This window comes from Heterocephalus glaber, unplaced genomic scaffold, assembly GCF_053883595.1.
Source record: "Heterocephalus glaber isolate CG9 unplaced genomic scaffold, H.glaber_assembly_v1.0 deba00001428, whole genome shotgun sequence".
NCBI classification, from domain to species: Eukaryota; Metazoa; Chordata; class Mammalia; order Rodentia; family Bathyergidae; genus Heterocephalus; species Heterocephalus glaber.
In genome coordinates this window covers 18,967,072-18,983,050 of record NW_028258293.1, presented here as the reverse complement: position 1 = coordinate 18,983,050, position 15,979 = coordinate 18,967,072, and the positions used below count along the sequence as shown (strand labels likewise).

Here is a 15,979-nt window from a genome sequence, read left to right as displayed (position 1 = left end):
GAGGGGGACAGAATTGCAGATACGTTTTTGCGTAGGTGACTGTCCACAGCTGCACAAGGACTCCCCCTCATTTTTTGATCAGTTTCAACATTTCAGGAATTCTGAATCTACTGGAGGGAAGATACTGACAGGAATATAATTTTTCCTGTTTCATTTAGAAAAGGCAATTTTAGGGAAAATTGAAATTTATGATATAGTTACTTTTTTAGCACTCTATAAATTTGAAGACATCTTGATAGCTGCATAACATAAAAATGCATTATAGATAACTTGGGTTGCTTATAAAATGATCACGCTTGGCATGTTAAATGTCAAAATATAGTTTATGAAGATAACAATTATATATTTAGTAATTGAATTGACATTCAAACTCATGCTCATTTGTGACAGAAAGAATGAAACGCAGCATTGTTTCAGTAACAAAACACTTCAAAGTACTCATAAAAAAAGCACATTTCTTTATGCTCCTTGATGGATTTCATGGTCAGTGAATAAAGTAAAAGGCAGCCAAGAGTTTCAACTTGCAGAACTCAGAACTCTGGGTCTTCTTTCCCCCATGTAGCACAAGGGTCAAGGCCACACCCTGGTACAGACCCTGGCTCTGGAGAGAGACTGCTGGCGTGGTGTGAATCTCAGCTCTACTACTTAATAGCTGAGTGACCTTGGGCAAATTCTTAATCTCCCTGTGCTCCAGTTTCCTCATCTGTAAGACAGAAGATAAGAATTTTTTTTCTAATATTGTCATGTTAAATTACTATATGAAAGTCTTTAGAAGAATCAACATTAGCTTTTGTTATTATCAAGATTTCACAGTAGTTATTTAGGTTCTATCATCTATTATGAGCAAATGGATGAAGCTACCTGAAAATTTGTTTTTCTAGACATTGAGATCAGAGTGAAGGGCAGGGATACATCCATATCTAGCAGATGAACCACAGATTTGTAGCCCTGGGGAAGCAAATTCAATCCACAGATCTATTTTGTTTGACTTGAAAGTATTTAAAGTTTTTGAACTGGAAAGCCTTTTGGTGGGCCATGCATTTGCCACAGTCCTACCCATCCCTTAATAATGATATCCTTGGCTCAATTTATTAATTTCTGCTTACCTGCCCAGCTGTTGTAGACATTTTTTTTAAAGCCAAAAAGAAGGCATCTCTAAGCAAAAGAAGTACAAAGTACTTTTCTTTCCTCCTTGGCAGCAGAAATACAATTTCATAAACCACTAATAATAGAAATAATCCCAGAGGGGATCCAGGTATTGAAGTTACCAGATAAGCCTTTAAAATAACTATGGTTATTATGTTCAACAAGATATTTTAAAAAGCTGAGAATGTTGGTAGTTATAAAAAAAACTATAAAAAGAAATCAAAAGTTTTCTAGGGGTAAAAATGCACTGAATATCTCAGTTGTTGGGTTTAATAAATGAATAGACACAATCTAATAAATGAATCCACAGATGCATTTTGCACAGTCCAGTAAATGAATAGACATAGTTGAAGAGAGAATTAGTAAGTTAAATATATCTTAGAGGAAAATACTAAGAATGAGACAAGAGAGAAAAAAAGAAGTAAAACACATAATAGAGGGTAAGAAACAGTGCAAAAGAGACCATCTAAATCTGTCACTGCAATCCTGGAGGAAGGAGGAGAATGAGGGTGAGAGAGAAGCAAGAAGACACAGTAAGTGAGAACTTTTCAAAACTGATAGAAGACTTCAAGCTGCAAGAATACCTAAAAACTCTGACAAAAGGAAATCCAGGAATAAAGAAATACTATATCACAATAAACAGCCCAAAGTCTTAAAGAAACAGAGAAACTTTAAAAACACTCAAAGGAAACAGTGCAGATTACTTTGAAAGAAATAGGATCTAGACTATTGATTTCTCCAGAGAAACAATAGAAGGTGATGAGATTTATATTTAAAATGCCAAAAGAAAATAGTGGCCAATTTAAAATCTAACACCCAGCAAAAATATCCCTCAAAACCGACAATATCATGAAGACACTTTCAGATAAACTAAACTGAGTCCATTACCAGCAGATTCTTAAAAGGAATTAAGGGGAATGCTAAAGAGAGTTCTTCTGACAAAAGGAAAATAATCCAAATAAAACACTGAAGGAGACGGATGAATAGAAATGAGAAGGACAACTACAGGTACATAGGTAAGTATACTTGGAGATCAGGCATATAAGCAACAAAAATAGTCTCACTATAATGCAGTTGTTCGAAATTATACAGAGTGTGAGATACTTTGTTAATAATTAAAATGTTTTATGCAAAAAAGTATAGTATTATTAGGAAATGAGTTGAACGATAAATTAGCAAATGAAAATATATTCTTTTAAGATCATGATACACAGTGTATTTACCATTGTTATTCTCTAATTATTTTTTTTGAAAACTTATTTTATCATAGAATGGCTTTATATTTCTTTATTAATATCTATTTGTATTACATGAAAATAAAAATAAAAGAGTTTTGCTGTGTTTGAAAGATATATACAAGTAAAAAAAGTTGACAAAATTCAGTTCAAATACTCGAAATTCCTTGTATTTATCAGGACGAGAATAAAGGAAAATGTTAAATAACATTAAACTTTGATGACTGAAGATTGCATGCTATGACAAGAAACTCTGGGTAGGAAAAATAATGGTGACCACAAAGTCCACATCTTGCTAGACATCCTCCAAAGAGGTGTCCTCTATTCTTGGTTAGGACATCTCAGTATCACCAAGATGTCAGTCTTCCTTAATTTAATTTATAAGTTTATTGAAGTTGAAAAAAATACCAAAATCTTATTTTTCTGGAGCCAGAAAAATTGGTGAAACTATCCTTACCAGGCATCAAAGCATTCTACAAATCCTCTATAAGAAAAGTGGTGCAGTGCTGGCACATGAATCGACAGACCACTGAGATAGAATAGAAAATCAAGAAACAGAGCCACCTGCATATGGAAATTGTGGATATAATATAAGAAATGTGAGCATAAATCCTGGGACAAAGAAATATTTTTTAATAAGTGATATGGGAAAATCAGATGGCTGTTTGTAAAAGCACAAACACATCCTTCCCTTATACTATACATAAGCATGACCTTGAAATGGATCAGATATATACTTATATGAAATTAAACTACACAAAACATGGGTGAATTCTTCTATAACTTGGGTGTAGGGAAGTTTTCTAAATTATCATTCAAAATCCAGATGTAATAAAAGAAAAGATTGTTAAGTTTGACTATAAAAATATCTTTAAAATGTTTTTAAAGGTAAAAATATGATACATTCAAAGGCAAATGACAAACTGAGAGAAAATACTTGTAGTATATACCACAGATATGGTTGATAACTCTAATATATAGGTTTAGGTTAGATGAGCAACAATCTAGAGAAATGAAACTTAGAAAAGCCAAATATCATCATATCTTTAAGATATGGAAAGGTTCCTTAGAATACAAAAAATGCAAACTATTAAGGAAAATTTTAATGAAATTTACTACACTGAAATCAGGAATCTCTCTGCTCCTCAAATGACTTGGTGAATATTCAGCCAAAAGTGAGAGAAAAAAATTTTCTACCCATATAATCAACAAAAAGTTCATACTAAGAATATAAACAGAACTTCTAAAAATCAATAAGGAAAGGTCAAACAGCTACTAAGAAAACATATACAGAAGATTTGAACAGACACTTCACAAAGGAAGGTATCCAAATGACCAATAAATACATAAAAATGTGTAGGACCTGATTACTAAGCAGGGAATGTGAACTGAAGCCATTAGCTACAACTACACTCAACAGAATGGATAAAATTTGAAAGCCTGGCAATAACAAATGCTGGAGTGAATGTGCAACAACTGGATTTCTTCTTGAACACAGCTGATAGGAATGCAAGTTCACGTTTCTACAGGGAAGAGTTGCCATTATCTTTTACATACACGTACCCGAAGACCTCAAACTCCCTTTTCTACATTTATACCCAACAGAAATCCATGCACATGTGTACTAAGAGATTTGTATAAGAATATTTACAGCTGCATTTTTCACAATGGTCTCAAAGTGGGAAAAAAATAAATGTGCATCAACAGTAAAGTGTAATGATCTAGAGCAATTTGCCAGTTATGTTTTATGAAAAGCCAGACTCAGAGGAAATACTGTAAGATTTCATTTATATTAAGTGAGAAAGCTAGGCAAAATGTTAGTGTTTAGAGATGTATACTTAGGCAATAAAATAGAAAGAGAAGTATGGAAGTGATTGCCATAAAAATAAATGTAGTATTGTCCTTGTTGAGGAGAAAGCATGAGGTGGCTCTGTGGGTTGATAATCTAATGGGTCAGTAAATTAGAATCTGTACTTTTTATCATTTTATTTTACTCTTTTTTTGAGGTCATGGGGCTCAAACTCAAAACCTAGAGTATGCTAGGCAAGTGCTCTATCACTGAGCTACGTTCCCAGCCCTGGTACCTACTTTTGTAAATAAAGTTTTATTGGAACAAAGCAAGCACATTTGCTTACCATTGTGTATGGCTGGTTTCACAATTCAATGGCAGATGGTATGGTCTGAATGTTTGTGTTCCCTCAAATTCAAATGTCAGAACCCAATCATCAATGTGATGATACTGGGAGATGGGACTTTTGGAAGGTGATTAGATCATGAGGGTGGAGTCTTTCTAAAAGAGGCCCAGAGAGTTAGTCAGACCGTTCCACTTTGTGAACAAGCAGGGTTTAGTTTGGATTGGGATTGTCCCCCAAGACCCATATGTTTAGTTGGTCTCCAGGTTGGCGCTATTGGGAGGTGTTAGAATCTTTGAGAGGTGGGGGTTTGTAGCAGGTCTTAGTTGTTGGGGACATGCCTCCAAAAGAGATGGTGAGATTCTGACTTCTTTCTCTCTCTTTGTTCCCAGGCTCACAATGTAAGTAGTTTTGCTCTGGCACTCGCTCCTGCCACGATGTGATGCCTCATCACAAGAAATGATGGGGTGAGTCAGTCATAGACTGGAACCTCCAAAACTGTGAGCCAAAATAAACCTTTTCTTTTATAAATTATCTCACATATTTCATTGTAGCGACAGAAAGAGGCTAATTACACACCATCAATAAACTTAGAAATGGGCCCTCCCCAGTCACCAGCTCTGCCAGCACCTTGATTATAGACTTGCTTACCTCCAGAACTGTAAGAAATAAATTTCTATTGGGTATAAGCCACTCAGTTTATGATATTTTGTTATGTAACCCTAATGGATGAAGACACATACATGCTCAAGAGACCAAATCAGATGAAAAAAATATTTGCTATCCTGCTTTTTATAGAAAAAGTTTACTGCCCCTTGACCTCAATTCACCTGGATATTGATTTCACAGTTGCTGTCTTATGACTAATCATTGCCCTCTACATTGTTTTCTTGGCTATCCATTTTACTTTGTGTATTTTTCTGTATAGATGTTACATTTCTTTAAAAAATGAAATCTAAACTCTATATTTAGCAGAGAACAACAGAGCTGTGTGGAGATGCAGGTGCTAGGTGGTAGATGATTCACCTGTTTAGAACTCCCTTACATACAATTTACACTTACATCTCAGCAAATGTACACTTCATATGTTTTCAGAGTGATTCAGAATAGCCAAAACATGAATGTTTTAACATGGAATGTTCAGTTTTACAAATGAAGAAATCAAGGCTTGGAGAGGAGTGTAGGCAAGATCTCAGAGGTTAGGTGAGGAAATGGGAGTCCAATTTTAAAGTGCATGGTCTTCCCATTTTACCCAGGAGTTGCCTCCTTATTATTAAGAAGAAAGGAAGGAAAAACTGAGCTTGATTCTCAAGTATTTTAAAGACCTGCAGCCAGTTCCTAAATTTAGCCAGCCAGCATGGTTTTTTTTCCTCCAGAACACAGAAAAAAATGTTTAGCTGGATTGTGTTTTTAAACTCCTTAATAAATTATGTCACCAAAAAGCTTGGAGTGAGAGAGCTCTGGAAACTTCTAATTCTAATAATTTACCTATGGTTACTAAAGGGACCCAACCTTCAAACCCAAGCTTGATCCTGGAGCTTGTGGAGGCTGGCAGGAGACTGACGGCTTTAATCCTCACCATTCCTCCAAACTTTTCCGTAAGCCATTAAAATGAAATGACAGCCCTAGCCCAACCACTCATTCCCTATGGGAGCTCTGTACTGTGTTTTCTCTGCAAGATGCCCGGAGTCAGAGATGAAACCATTGGCTTTTCTCAGAAACAATTAAAGCTGAGATGCCTTTCAGGAGCTGCTTTGCTTTGGCAAAACCCTTAATGCCTCCCGCTCAACAGTCCACAAGTGTGAATTATGGAGCAGATTAACCTGCCTATTATTACAATTGTTCACTCAACTCAACACCAAGAACCATTACAGAGAAATTAAACCTTGGGGAATGCTATTTATAGCTGCTGGCCAAGTACCCAGTGGATTGTTTCTAAATTCATTTACATATTTTTTGCCATGAAAATTCTCAGTGGATTTAGCTTTTCTTATGCCTGACTCTTGTTGGCCCTTAAATTATCAGGAGTGCTGCAGTCTAATATGCTTGTTTTGGGACCCCAAAAGCTTTTCCTTTTAACAAGGAACAACCTTAGACATGTTATTTAATCTCTTAAGACTTCAAGTTCTTCATATGTAAAGTGTACAGGGGTTAAGATTCATTAAGATATCCTGCGTAAAGTAGGGATGATGGTGTCAGGCCCATAGAAAGTAATGGTAACCATCATTGTGGTTGTTTAATTCCTTGTATGCATTATCATTGTTGGCCTCTATGGACCTTCTGTCCTGGAAGACTTTGCTCCTGAACCCATGCTTCACCAACTTGTACTTTCCTCTACATTCAGCCAAGCTAACATCATCCCTCATATGATTTCCATTTCCTTCCCTTTCCCCTCTGCCTTGGCTACATTCAGCAGTTCCTTCCAGCTTCCCACCTCTGGCCTTATTTCCTGTCTATTGACACCCATAATGTGGAGGAAAATCCTTTTTGACCTGGTCTCTTCATCCTGAATTTGTCTCCTGGACTTTTATGCTAGCTGCTGGCCCCCAGTGCTCACTAACATAATCCCAGAAGTTCATTACACTCTGGCCTTTGTATATCTATGCCGTTCAACCCCCATCTGCACACGTGACCCAGGCTGGGATTCTAGAAAGGTCAGGTACCTTGGTAACATTTCTTGTGAACTTAGTTTTTCCCGTTCAGAAGGAAGATGGCATCCCACACTACTAGGTCTATGGTTGGTCATCACCTGAAGTGGTCATCACCTGCCCCTGGCAGGTGTCCCTCACTTGGTGGGAGTCTAGAGGCTCAGCAGCAAGCATCTTCATTGGTAAATTACCCTAAGCCCACCCTGTCCTTGCTACTTTTGGCCTGTGTAAACTCGCTCAAAGTCTTTCCTTCTGCTTTAACATGTCAGCCTGATTGCTTTGGACTTTGGATTTAGCTCCTGAGTTTACCTGCATCCCTAGGCTTGATCCCATCTCCAGCTCCTTATTTACAATAGGACCACTTTCTCTTTAGATGGGACAGAGTAGGATTGACCATTTGTGCTGGTTAATTTTATGTGCCAGCTTGGCTTGACCATGCTGCCCAGATATTTGGTCAACCATATTTGTGATGTTTCTGTGAAAGTCTTTCGGACAAGATTAACATTTAAATCAGTGGGCTTTGGGTAGAGAACACTGCCCTCCATAGTCTGTATGGACCCCATTCAATCAACTGAAGGCTTTAGAGCAATGACTGACCTCTGCCAGCACAAGAATTCTACCAGTACCAGCCTCTGGACTTGAACTTCAGAATCAACTGTTCCCTGAGTCTTCATCCTAGCTGGCAGATTATTGACTGATGTGCTCTAGAATTGGTGACCCAACTCCTTTAAATAATCTCCTTTATACAGATACACATCCTATCCATTCTGTCTCTCTGGAGAACACCGAGTAACACAGTGTGTAGTGCAGATAAGAGAACGGATTTTAGAACCCAGTTGTTTTGTGTATCAATTTATGAATTTTAATGGTGAGCTGAAAAGTTACATTTTTAACTTTTTATTGTGGTAAGTTATACACGACATAAATTTGCCATTTTAACTATTTTTTAGGTCTACAGTTCAGTGGCATTAAATACATTTGCATTGTCCTGCAACCCACCATCCATTTCCAGAACTGTTTTCACCTTTGCCAAACTGAAACCTGTACTTACAAACAGTAACTCCCCGTTCCTTTCTCCTCTCATCCTCTGGCCACCACTCTTTTACTTTCTATATCCATGAACTTTACTACTCTAAGTTCTTGAATAAGTGGAGTCATAGCATTTGTTCTTTTCTGACTGGCTTCTTCCCCTTTGTGAAATGTCATGGTTCCTTTATTTTGGTGCATTATGCCAGAGCAGAACCCAGGGGCTCAGCTTGGATCCTTGAGTGGTTTCCTTGACTGCTTGAGTCATCACATCTGTACATGGGGAGCTCTGATACCATCAGCCTTTTGGGGTTCCTGGAATAAGCATATGGGAAGAACTTGAACAGCGGCTGGCTTATGGAGGGGGTTGAGTACATGTCCACCAATATTGGGGTCCTCTATGATCTGGCACCAAAGGTCCCTTTTCAAGTACTTTTGTCCTGCTCAGCAGGCATTCTCAGGCCATTACACATCTAGCACCTGGCATGTTGTCTCTTAATGGATACTTGTGGCGTGAATATATGCTTGGAAATGATTCTCTCTCCAGCTCTGTCCCAAGGGGTCAGATGACAGGCAAACTCCCTAGGATGTGACAGGAGGAAAAAAAATAGGACCACAGTTACTTAAACTCTAGCAGTTTTCATTATGGTATCCAAACCACAGGGGGAATAAATTAATTTCATGTCAGGATGAAATAAGAAGCAGCACTGGTCTATGTCTTGGAGTTGGCAGGCTGTGTGCATGGTTTAAGACCTCACTTTACTACTTGTTGGGAGTACAAACTTGAATTCCTGGTTTGCCCTTAGCAAGGCTCAGTTACTTCATCTATCAGTGGGGATCACAACACTGCTTCCCTGAGAACTGGAGGGGGTTGTGGTGGGCCTCATCCCGAGCATACTGTTCTTCTGCAGCCCCTGGAAGTCAGCCCCTTCTTTGAGCCACAGGCCTACTTGGGAGGATCTTGGCACTGTATTGGTAATTTGGATTCCATTTCCTCTGATGCTTCTTTTTGTTACAAACATAATAAAAGAGAAAGAGGCAGATGGCAAGGCTTGATTCACTTTTACCACATGCTTGTATGGTGTGAATGTAAGATGAAAAAGGAGAGGAACAAGACAGTTGCAGAGACCAAGGTGTTGGGGAAGTGGGGAGACCAGAGGGGATGTTTTGCTTTCATGAACAAGAAAATTGCTCTCTAGGCTACCCTTCCATAGCCTGGCCACCTTGGGGACATTGCTGTTGGAGAGATGGAGAATAAGTGGACTTCCTCCTTTCCCAAAGGGGCACAAGAAGTCAGGACACTGGTCAGTTACTGGCTGATGGCTCTGGGTCAGACCACATGACGCCATTTTTCCCAGCCCAGTGAGGACCACATTGTTCAGCCCTAAGGAGGGCAGCACAGAGTCTGCCTGAGCCTAGGCTCCTCTGAAACCTTCCCTTAGGCCAGGGTTTCCCAGCCGTGGCACTATGGACACCTTGAGTTGGATAGTTATTTGTCGTGGGCATGGTCTTATACATTTTGGTCTCCAGCACATTCCTGGCTCTACTCATGAGATTACAATAGCATTTTCCTGGCTTCAACCATGAAAACCAAAACTGTCTAGAAACACTGCCAGATGTAAAACTGTCCCTGTGAGACCCAGTGGGCTGAGCCCATCACCTGGGCCTGCCCGGGTTTGCCTTTCTTGTGGGCGTGGAGAAGCCAGAATGGACTAAACTACATGTTTCCTGGAAACCTTTGACCGGGTATCTTTTGCACACTTTCAGCCCCCCTCCATTCTGAATCTAGGGCTTCCCCATTCTAGGACTTCTGTTTGGCTTTGGCCAATGAGGAACACGAGGAAAGATGTGAGGAAGGGTAGAGAACAAGTTGGAGTATTCGTGTCCACACTTTCTCTCTCAGCTTCAAGGGGCTGGCTGTCTCCTCACAAAAGGCTGCACTGTTGTCAAATGTCTCTTTCCCGATCCTGACACCTGCTCTCCCCTGGACTCATCAGGCTGGGGATGGAAACAGCTCCAACTTCTCCTTCTACCAGCTATAGGGTGCTGCAGGCCTTGGTCACTTCCTTCCACCCTGCCTCCACCTTTCTCAATTTTGTTGACTCGATCTTAATGTTCCCTCAGTTGGCTGTTGAAACTTGACAGATTTGAATGCATTGTGTGACCTTTAAGAACATTTCCACAAATGAGTACTGGCTTTTCTTGCATTAGTTCACTTTACCATTCATTTATTTCAATAAATTGTTTTCATGTTGGTGTGATTTCAGTCCCCTCAAAAGCTCATGTGTTGCATCCCTAATTCCTCAGTGTTGGGAAGTGAGCCTTGTGGGACATGGTTGGGTCACAGGGGTACAGCCTTCCTGAGTGGATTAATGTCTTTCTTGAGAGGGGAGGCATCAGCTATCTTGGGAGATGAGCTACTCCTACAGGTGCCTACTTGCCCTTCCATGTTCAGCCGTGAGTCCAAGCAGCAGAAGGCTCTTTTTAGAAGCCAAGCAGATGTTGGCACCATGAGCATTGACTTCTCAGGCTCCAGAGCCAAAGTAAACCTGCATTCTTAGAAATCACCCAGCCTCAGGTACTTCATTGTAGCAACAGAAAATGGACTAAGACCCATGCCTACTTATTCTGGGCCAGCATGATGCCAAGTAGTAGGGGCTTGGAAATGGCCCAGACATTGTCCCTGCTCTGAGGCAGCTTAAAGTCTCACTAGGCAACCAGACACATGCCTGGTGATAGTCTGAGGTCCGGTGCTCAGTGCTCTGAGTGATGTCTGACAAAGGCCCAGGGAGAGCACAGGGATGGGGAGCCCTAAAGAATGTCCCCAAGTCCCAGCAGTACACCATGGGAAGGGGTGCCAAGTCTCTGGCTTTTGTCTTCAGGCCTTGGGGACACTTTGGTGCCCCCAAGCCAGGAGTCCCAGAGCACTCTCACCTTAGTGCCCACTGACTCGAAGTCCCTCACTGATGCCTTGAAGAAAGTGAACATTCTAGAGCTGGAAATCCTCCCCTGAAGCTGCTGCCAAACAGGCTTCTCACCGAGGGCCTGCCAGGCAGGCATATTTCAAAGGTCACAGTTTCCTCCCAGTAGTTTTCTGCAGAGCTAAAGTCTCCAAGACCCTGAAATAAATTAAAATATTGATTGATTCTTAATATTCTCTCAAATCTCTCAAAATCTCCAAGTCTTATATAAATCAATGTGCCAGTTACAGGGACTTATTCAATAATCTGCAAAGCATCCCGATAATTACTTTGGGTCCACCCCATGGCAGGGGCGGGCCACCTCTCCATCATTTTTAAGGCCCTGGGTACAATAACGATCAAGAGATTCTCATTTCTTATTTTATTACCGAGGGTCTGCCACACGGTGCCCTGTGCTGCACGAGGCAGCTGCGAGCTGGAGTGGATCTGTTGGGCTGGCCTGAGTCAGGAGCTCACAACCTCTGCACCTCTTTAGGATCAGGTCTGAGTGCCCTGCCTCACCCTCTGCCTTTCACTCGTGTCCTTAGGCTCTTGGCAATGACAGTTCAGAAATTAGCTTAATAGCACCTATTTCTTCAGATTAAATGGAGAGTTTATTTGGTTAAGGAAAAGCTGTCTGAAAGCTTCTAGCACATGGACCCTTCTTGTGCTGCCTGGATTTGGAGAGTGGAGGTGTGCGTGTGTGTGTGTGTGTGTGTGTGTGTGTGTGTGTGTGTGTGCAGGGGAGGAGCAGGAAGAGGGAGATGGGCCAGTGCCTCCTGTAACTGCACTTGTTCACACTGCAGTAGGTAACAAAGCAACTTCAGCTCCTTAGGGGCTGATGTGGTTCTCCATGTCTTCCTTTGAAGCTGGGGATCCAGATAGGCCTCAGAGACATTTTCAGACATATTTGCAGGTCTGGCTCCCCATCCTCATGTTATAAAATACAGCTGTCATGGTGACTATGGTTCCTGTGTTATATGCCTTTTGCTACCTCTTGGGATTCCAGCCACACTGACTGCCTTAAGTGTTTTTCCCAACTGCCAACCAGGCATGGTCCCTCAGGGCCCTGCATTTGCCATGGGAACCTGGTTCTGGCCACGCCTGAGTTAATTTCATCCTAGGCTTCCTAGGTACTATGCAGTAAGACCCTTTGCTTTGGCTAATTTGAGCTAGACTTCTGTCACAACCTGATGCCCTGACAAACACAGGCCATTCTGTCTCCCTTGCAAACTACAGGCTGAGAACTCAGTTCAGGTGCAACTAGGATTGGTCCAACCTTCTTCTGTACCCCATTCTACACCATCCCCTCCCACTTGCATGTAACATGCAAAACGTGCACGGATGTGCACACACGCACACACTACACCCCTAAGCAATGGTAGGCAAAGCAGTAGAGTGGGGCTGGATCCTTTCAAGTTTGGAATCATCTGCCCTTTTGTGCCAAATGCAGCCAACACTATGGTTATTCTTGTTTGTCCACAGCTCCAAATTCCCAAGAGATGAGCCAGGGAGGGTCATCATAACCTCATCCCTCACCCTAGGTGGAAATTTGGGGTTCAAGTAAAAATATTTAACTTGTTTTTACTTGAAAGAATCTGGGGGCCAGGCTGATATATGAGCCTCACAGGGAACTGTTAGACAGGGATTTTTCTCACCAGGACCCCAAGAGATGTTAAAATAATATGGAGCACAGGGCCAAGAGGAGCGGCTTGGGTGATTAATCTGAAAATGACAGTCTGGGGAGCAGATGCTGAAATCTGAGAACCAGGGAGACAAAGGCAGGTTTCATGGGCACAGAGGATTGAGGGGGCTCTGGGACAGTCACCTGAAATAGAATGGTGTTGACTTCTGTGGGCTGCAGACGCATGACAAGTGATGGGATCCTGGGGTGAAGGGACAGGGCTGGGATGGACAGTCAGTCTGAGTGGTTGGTATCTTAGTTATTTCTCTCTCATTGCTGAGACAAAATACTCAACACCCAAAATTAAAGGAGGAAAGGTATATTTGCCTTACAGTTAATAGAGGTTTCAGTCCATAATTGGCTGGCTCCAAGGGAGGGTAGCAATGGCAGATTGGTGTCACAGAGGAGAAACAGTTCATTGTAGGCAGAAGGCAGCAAAAGCAAGCAAGAGACCTTAGCAGCTTTTTTCTACCCCTTTTATAGTCTATGTAGGTCACCGGGATTAGGGAAGTGCCAAACCAATCAGTGGACTGATTTAGTAATCACCCTTCACCCTAGCACCTTTAATTCTAGCATTGACCCATGAATCAATCACACATTCTAGATTCAGCCACCTCTGAAAAAGCTCCACCTAAGACTGTCTGAGTTGGTGGAAATCTACACATAAGCCATGACAGTTGCCTGCTTGCTTTCTAGTCTTGCCTTAGAGATTTGGTAGGACACTCTTCATTCTTGCTTCTTCTAAGCTAAAGAAGGAAAATAATTACTAGGAATTTTATTTGCTGAAGAGAATTCAGATCTGAACTTATCCATTTTTATTTTTTCCCTTGTTTCTCTTTGTGGAAACTACAGAGCATTGAAAACAGTCAAGTGTTGGAGGAGATGCTCTCAAGGGATTTCCTTTCCCTCATCCCAGGGGTTAGTGGAGCCCTGAACGGGAACTTAGGAAATCAGAGTTCCACCTCCACCCTGTCACTTACTTGCCCTGTGACCTCGAGGATGCTGCTGACTCTCTGGGGAGTTTAGCTAACTCATCTTCCTGCTCTGTTTTTTTCGGGTTCTACAAGTCTGTCTCCTTTACTGATGAATCTCCAAACCATAAGGACCCTCCATCCAGAATGTCACTCCAAATGTTCACTGGAGTGCAGGTGTCTGCCCACAGACCCTGTTCCCCAGATGCTACAGGCAATTTGGAAACTATATTTTTAAAATCACCACAGATGGGAAGACTAAATTGAAATGAGACTTGTTTGAAAATGCTGCTTTTAGCATTTTAGCCCCATCCCTTCACCCCTCACTGCATTCAGCATTCCGATGGCTGCCCCAAACAGTTCCTGCTCCCTGATTGCTCAACAGTCTCCGGGAAAAGTGCTTCCGATCACTGTTGGCTCTGGGGCCCCTCCTCCCTGCCACCCCACAATTCTCGTTCTAGTCCATTTCAGGGCCATTACAATCCCAGATGATCAATGTTATGGCCTCTTTAACAGCTCTGTTATCTGCATAAACATGGGCGGACTTGCTTTTTCATCGTGCCCTAGAGGTCTGTAATAGCTTCTGTTATCTTCTCTACTCATAGCTGGTAGTGTCCTTAATCTAAGTTCTTGGCTCTCTGTGCTCATTTGCATACATCATCTTTTTATCCACATAGTAATGCTCTTCCTGCCTTTATCTTGCTATTTTCCTTTCCTGGAAGCAATCGGTCTTCAGATGATATCCCCAGAACTGGGACCATTTCGCACCCTAATGAGTCTGCCCCTGACCTATTGGATGACATGCTTTCCTGGTGCAATGCTTGTCCTTGGGGCTGGCCTTGTTCCAGGGCAGCATATCAGTGGGCAGAGCCTCAGGTGGGTTTCATGGTGAGCTATAGGACAGGCCAGTAGGTGGGCATAGGCTAGGATGCAGGCAAGAGCTGTGGTCTGGGGAGGGGGGAGTGGGAGGGTGACACTCAGGAACAAAGGTGGGAGAGGCTTGATGGGAACTGAAAGCCAGAAATTGAATGGAGAAAGTCAGAGGTGAAGAGTTTGGTAGCTGGGTTGGATTCTGAAGGTAGGTACCCGGAATGAAGGCCATTTAGGTCCAAAGTTGCACTGGGACCCTAGGCAGTGTGACAGCCCAGGATCCAGGTAGAATTCTTCTGGGAGCTTGCATGAGACTCTGGAGACAGACTGTCTGGAAACATATTATTTAACCTTTTATACCTGTTTCCCTGTCTGTAATTGGATGACTGTAAAAAGCCATCCTCAGAGGGATATTTGAGTGAGTTAAAACAAATTCTTAGAAGTGGATCGTGGCCCACAGTGGCATCAGATTCAGCTATTTTCTTCAGAAAGTACCCATTAGATCATTGTGTACATGGAGGACTCTTCCTCCAAGGGTATGTTGCTGCTGCTGTGTGTGTGTGTGCATGCACACTTGTGTGTGTGTGTGTTATGTTAGGGTTGGTGTGTCTCCCACCAAGGGAAGCTTTGGTCTCATTTAGCACAGTGCTTCAGTCCCAGTCTGCATGTTTGTTAGTGGGATAATTGAATATGTATCTATTTTATTTTCCAAGTTCCAATAAAAAGGTGTAAAACAAGTACAGTGCATTTCTCAATAACCAGAGTGTGGGCCTTGGTGTGTGTTAGTCCCAGGTTCAGATCTCCACTCTTTTATTTAATTGTCATGTGGCATTTAGTAGGTTTCAACCTTTTTGAGACTTGGTTTCCTTATCTACACAATAGAGGTCCCAACATCTACTTCACAGAATGAATTCAAATTTCAAGATGGAGTGTGGGAAATCCACGGCTCAACACTTTTCCTCCCCGCCCCCCAGGCTCCCCTGTTGGCTGGTGCAGCAGCTGCATCTGGCAGCTCCATGGGGGACTCCCTTCCAAGCTCACTGTTGGTGGAGTGCAGCCCTTCATGGCCAACAGGCTGAGGGCTATCAGTGGGCCATGGCACTCAGCTTCTTTGCACTTGGGTCTCTCCATGGCACAGCTCACAATACAACACCTGGCTTTCTTCAACAGTGAGTCTTTTTGTGCCCTAATGTTAGAGATGATATTTCATCACTGTTCATTAGCAGCCCACACTCAAGGGTGGGAGTATTAAAGAGGGGCATGAATACCAGGATGGGAATCACTGGGCTGCCTTGCAGGATCATATC

At 41.9% G+C, this 15,979-nt stretch overlaps 1 long non-coding RNA gene across 3 annotated transcripts in view; it reads left to right on the top strand.

Moving 5' to 3' along the window:
* Positions 1-15,979, top strand: part of LOC147827991 (uncharacterized) — a 201,085-nt gene that overhangs the window by 107,981 nt on the left and 77,125 nt on the right. For all 3 annotated transcript variants that reach the window (XR_015451449.1, XR_015451450.1, XR_015451448.1), the window contains one exon: positions 4,906-4,980. This is a non-coding gene — a long non-coding RNA (uncharacterized LOC147827991). The remainder of the gene's footprint in view (positions 1-4,905; positions 4,981-15,979) is intronic.